This window comes from Mustela erminea, chromosome 5 (assembly GCF_009829155.1).
Source record: "Mustela erminea isolate mMusErm1 chromosome 5, mMusErm1.Pri, whole genome shotgun sequence".
NCBI lineage: Eukaryota > Metazoa > Chordata > Mammalia > Carnivora > Mustelidae > Mustela > Mustela erminea.
Window position 1 is genome coordinate 30,951,575 of NC_045618.1, and position 6,000 is coordinate 30,957,574.

Here is a 6,000-nt window from a genome sequence, read left to right on the forward strand (position 1 = left end):
GTCTTCAGCAGACAGTCTGCTTCTCCCTCCTCTCCTCTTCTCCCCCTGCTTGTGCTGTCTCTCGCTCTCTCTTTCTCAAATAAATAAAATCTTTAAAAAAAAAAAAGTAGAGCTGGTGACCTGGGACCTGACAAAGACCTGCAGATTCATGCAGTTATCTGGTCTACCAGTAATGGGAGCCATAGAAGGTTAGAGTCTGAATCCTGTGAGATGGGAAAAAGAGTTTCAGAGGGAGGATGAAAAGCTAACTCTTGATGAACAAGATGCAGAAATCCGCCACAAATATTAGCAAATTGAATTTAACAGTACATTAAAAGGATCATATTCCATGGTCAAGTGAGATTTATTTCAGGTAAGCAAGGAGGTTCGAGGTCTGCAAATCACAATCAGTGTGATACACCACAGTAACAAATTAAGGATAAAAACTGTGATCATTTCAATAGATGAAAAGCATCTGACAACACTCAAGATCTATATATGATAAAACCTGGACAAAGTGTGTATAGAGTGAACGTACCTCAATATAATAAAGGCCATATAAGACAAGCCTGCAGCTAACATCACATTCAAAAGTGAAAAGCTGAAAGATCAGGAACAAGACAAGATGCCCACTCTCACTACTTTTATTGAACACAGTATTGGAAGTCCTAGCCAGACCAATAATAAAAGGCATCCATATTGGAAAGTAGAAGTAAAACTGTCACTATTTGCATATAACCTGTTATATATAGATAACCCTGAAGGAAAAAATGGTAGAACTAATAAATTAGTTTGGTAAAGTTGCAGGGTACAAAGTCAATATACAAAAATCCATTGTTTCTATATACTAACAACTATCGGAAAGAAATTTAAGAAAACAATCCCATTTACAATTGCTTCAAAAAGGGACACTTGTGTGGATCAGTCACTTAAGCGTCTGACTTCCACTTGGGTTATAATCCCAGGGTCCTGGGATCAAGCCCCACGTCAGGCTCCTTGCTCAATAGGGAGCCTCCTTCTCCTGCCTGCTCTGCCTGTTCTGCCTGCAGCTCTCCATGCTTCTGCTCTCTCCCTGACAAATAAATAAAATCTTTAAAAAAAAAAATTGCTTAAAAACAAAAACAAAAACGGGTGCCTGGGTGGCTCAGTGGGTTAAAGCCTCTGCCTTCAGCTCAGGTCATGATCCCAGGGTCCTGGGATCGAGCCCCATATCAGGCTCTCTGCTCAGCAGGGAACCTGCTTTCCTCTCTCTCTCTCTGCCTGCCTCTCTGCCTACTTGTGATCTCTGTCTGTCAAATCAATAAATAAAAATCTTTAAAAAAAAAAAACCCAAAAACCTAGGAATAAAGGAAGTGAAAACCTGAAAACTTAATTAATGAAAGAAATAGAATAAGACACAAAAGGAAAGATACACCATGCTCATGGATTTACAAGAATTAATATTGTTAAAATGTACATAAGCAATCTATAGATTGAGTGCATTCCCTCCCAAGATCCCAATGGCATTTTTCACAGAAATAGAACAAAGAATCTTAAAATTTGCATGAAACCACAAAAGACCCTGAATAGCTAAAGCAGTCTTGAGAAAGAACAAAGTTGGAGGCATCGTGCTCCCTGATTTCAAACTATATTTCAAAGCTGTAGTAATCAAAACAGTATGGTATTGGAATAAAAACATTACAGGTCAATAGAATAGAGAGCCCAGAAATAAACCCATATATATCTGGTCAACTAATTTGCAACAAAGGAGGAAATAGACCATGAGGAAAGGACAGTCTCTTCAATAAATGGTGTTGAGAAAACTGGACAGCCACACTCAAAAGAATGAAACCAGTGTACTGTCTTACACCATACACAAAAATTAACTCAAAATGGATTAAAGACGAATGTAAGACCTGAAACTATAAAACTCCTAGAAGAAAACATGGGCGGTAAGCTCCTTGACACTGGTCTTGATGATTTTTGGATCTGACTCCAAAACCAAAGGCAACAAAAGCAAGAATAAGTGAAACTACATCAAACTAAAAAGCTGAACAGGTGCCTGGGTGGCTTAGTAGGCATCTGCCTCTTGATTTTGGCTTGGGTCATGATCTCAGGATCATGAGATGGAGCCCTGCGTTAGGCTCCATGCTCTGCAAGGAGTCTGCTTGACATTCTCTCCCTTTCCCTCTGCCCCTTCTCCTGCTCATGCACATGTGGGTGCTCTCTAAGATTAAAAAAAAACAAAAACAGGGACGCCTGGGTGGCTCGGTTGGTTAAGCAGCTGCCTTCGGCTCAGGTCATGATCCCAGCGTCCTGGGATCGAGTCCCACATCGGGCTCCTTGCTCGGCAGGGAGCCTGCTTCTCCCTCTGCCTCTGCCTGCCATTCTGTCTGCCTGTGCTCGCTCGCTCTCCCTCTCTCTCTCATAAATAAATAAAATCTTTAAAAACAAAACAAAACAAAAATCCATACTTTTTTTAAAAGCTGGACAGCAAAGAAAACCATCAAAATGAAAAGGGAACCTATTGAATGAGGGAAATCTCAGCAAATAATTTATCTGACAATGGGTGAATAGCCAAAATATATGAAGAATTCATACAACTCAATAGCAAAGGGGAAAAAAAAAGGAAAGAAAGAAAAACAAAATCTCTGATTTAAAAAGTGGGCATTCAGGGCGCCTGGGTGGCTCAGTGGGTTAAGCCGCTGCCTTCGGCTCAGGTCATGATCTCAGGGTCCTGGGATCGAGTCCCGCATCAGGCTCTCTGCTCAGCAGGGAGCCTGCTTCCTTCTCTCTCTCTCTGCCTGCCTCTCAGTGTACTTGTAATTTCTCTCTGTCAAATAAATAAATAAAATCTTTAAAAAAAAAAAAGTGGGCATTCAGTTAAGTGTTTGACTCTTGCTTTCAGCACAGGTCATGATCTCAGGGTTGTGGGATCAAGCCCTCTGTTGGGCTCCACGTTGAGCTGGGGGCCTGCTTGAGATTCTTTCTTGCCCTCTCCCTCTGAATCTCCTTCCCATTCACACTCTCTCTAGTCAAAAAAATAAAAGGGGGGGGGCTAATAGACCTTAATAGACCTAATAGAAGAATGAGGCAGGAACAAGTCAGCTGCAAGAGAAGAGGGAGCAGGGGACTACGGCTGGAAGGACTGTCACCCCAACTCCTCAATTCCTTATTTGTTAGATACAAGATAGCAACAAAGGAGAAGAAAAGAAAGTTATACAATAGCCATATGTCTAGTAGGTAAACAAGAAGGAATGTGAGTCAGATGGTGAACCAGGTAAACAAGAAGAGTAAGGTGTGTCTGTCCCGCTGCAGGGATTTGTAGTGTTGGGAGCGCACTTAAAGGGATTACCTTAACCCGAGGCTTTCTCTGGGGCAGGGGAGACAACGAAAAAGGGAAGCAGGGCGGCATTCCACCCTGCACAGGCTGGGCACCCCCAGCTGCTCGGCTTCAAGGACGTGTATCATCCCTTCCACCAGAGGCCTGCTGCTAGTACATGTTTTTCTCAAGATCATCTTTAAGGAACCTTGCATGACCAGTACAACGCATTAAAGTTTTATATATATATAAAATATATATTTTTAAAAATTGCTACATATATATGTAGGTATATGTATATATACATATACATCGGGATCCCAGGACCCTGAGATCATTTATATATATATACACACACACATATATATGTGTATATATACATGTATAATTTATTTGAGAGACAGAGTATGAGAGGAGAGAGGTCAGTGGGAGAAACAGACTCCCTGGCGAGCAAAGAACCTGATGTGGGACTTGATCCCAGGACCCCGAGATCATGACCTGAGCCGAAGGCGGAGGCTCAATCCACTGAGCCACCCAGGCACCCCTTAAAAAAAAATCTTTTTAAAAAATAAATGAAAACAGCAAAACAGTCCCAGTGTGGGACTCGGTCCCAGGACTCTGGGATCATGACCAGAGCCGAAGGCAGTCGCTTAACCAACTGAGCCTCCCAGGCACCCTAAAGTTATATTTGAGCAGTATATTATTCTGAGGGATATATATATATATATAAAAAATACTATTCAGTCATAAAAAGAATGAAATCTTGCCATTTGCAACAACATGGATGGAGCCTGAGAGGGCAGTATATGCTAAGTGAAATAAGTTGAACAGAGGAAGACAAATGCTGTATGATCTCACTTGTATGTATAATCTGAAAAACAAACAGGCACCTATCTGGCTTAGTTGGTAGAGCATATGACTCTTGATCTCGGGGTTCTATGTTTGAGCCCCACATTGGGTGCAGAGAGATTACTTTACAAAAAAGTATTTAAAAGTATTTAAAGATTACTTTAAAGGAAAAAAAAAAAGCCTGGGTGGCTCAGTGGGTTGAACCTCTGCCTTTGACTCAGGTCATGATCTCAGGGTGCTGGGAGCGAGTCCCACATCGGACTCTGCTCAGTGGAGAGCCTGCTTCCCCCCTCTCTCTCTGCCTCCCTCTCTGCCTACTTGTGATTCCTCCCTCTGTGTGTCAAATAAATAAAAATCTTATAAAAAATAAAATAAAAATGTTTTTAAAAAAAAATGGGGGCATCTGAGTGGCTCAGTCGGTTAAGGGTTTGCCTTTGGCCCAGGTCATGATCCCTGGGTCCTGGGATTGAGCCCCATAACAGGCTCCCCACTCAGTGGGGAGTCTGCTTCTCTCTCTGCCCCTTCCCCAGCTCATGCTCTCTTTCTCCCAAATAAATAAATAGAATCTTTTTAAAAGGGGTGCCTGGGGTGGCTCCAGCGTTAAGTGTCTGCCTTCAGCTCAGGTCATGATCCCAGAGTCCCGCTTGGCAGAAAGCCTGCTTTTCCCTCTCCCACTCCCCCGTGCTTGTGTTCCCACTCTTGCTTTTGTCTCTCTCTGTCAAATAAATAATTAAAAAAAGATTTTATTTATTTATTTGACAGAGAGCGATCACAAGTAGGCAGAGAGACAGGCAGAGAGGGAGAAGCAGGCTCCCCGCTGAGCAGGGAGCCCGACATGGGACTCGATCCTAGGACCCCGAGATCATGACCTGAACTGAAGGCAGAGGCTCAATCCACTGAGCCACCCAGGCGCCCCTAAAATATATATATATATATATATATATATATATATATATATATATATCTCTTTAAAAAATAAAATAAAAACAGCAAAACACCAAGCTCAAGCTCATCGATACAGATAACAGACTGGTGGTAGCCAGGGAGTGGCAAATAGGTGAAAGAGATCAAAATAAGAGTTACAAAATAAGGCAGTCTCCCTTGGGGAGTGTAAGGCCAAATGAGAATAAACACTAAGTTCCTAGAACACTAAGTTTTCTAAGTTTACTTTTTTTCTTTTTTAAGATTTTATTTATTTATTTGTTTGTTTGTTTGTTTTTTAAAAGATTTTATTTATTTATTTGACACAGATCACAAGTAGGCAGAGGCAGGCGGAGAGAGAGGAAGGGAAGCAGGCCCCCTGCTGAGCAGAGAGCCTGATGTGGGCTCAATCCCAGGACCCTGAGATCACCACCTGAGCCGAAGGCAGCGGCTCAACCCACTGAGCCACCCAGGTGCTCCTAAGATTTTATTTTTAAGTAATCTCTGCACCCACCCAGGGGCTTGAATTTACAACCCTGAAAGTAAGAGTTGCATATTCCCCCGTAGGTTACATTATCTTGAACTCTTACATGTGAGGTGCCATTCGGAGTACTTCACAATTTAACGTCACAGTTCTGTTGGATAGGTACTATTATCCCCATTCCTCTGCGAAAGAAATGGAGATATAAAGAAATTAAACACCTGGCCAGTAAGTGGCAGAACATGTTCAATCACATAACCAGTAACTGAGCATTAATGATGGGAGATCCAGGAGGGACATAAATGAGGGCTTTCACAGTCTTGCTACAAAGTTCCCAGAGATTTTGTGACATCATGTGGGTTCTAGTCACGTTTTCTTTGGCCCCTGGTGAAGTCCCCATCAGTTTAACAGGCAGCATAGCCATGAGAAAAACATGTCTTCGGAGTCCACAGGGAGCTGGGTTTAAATC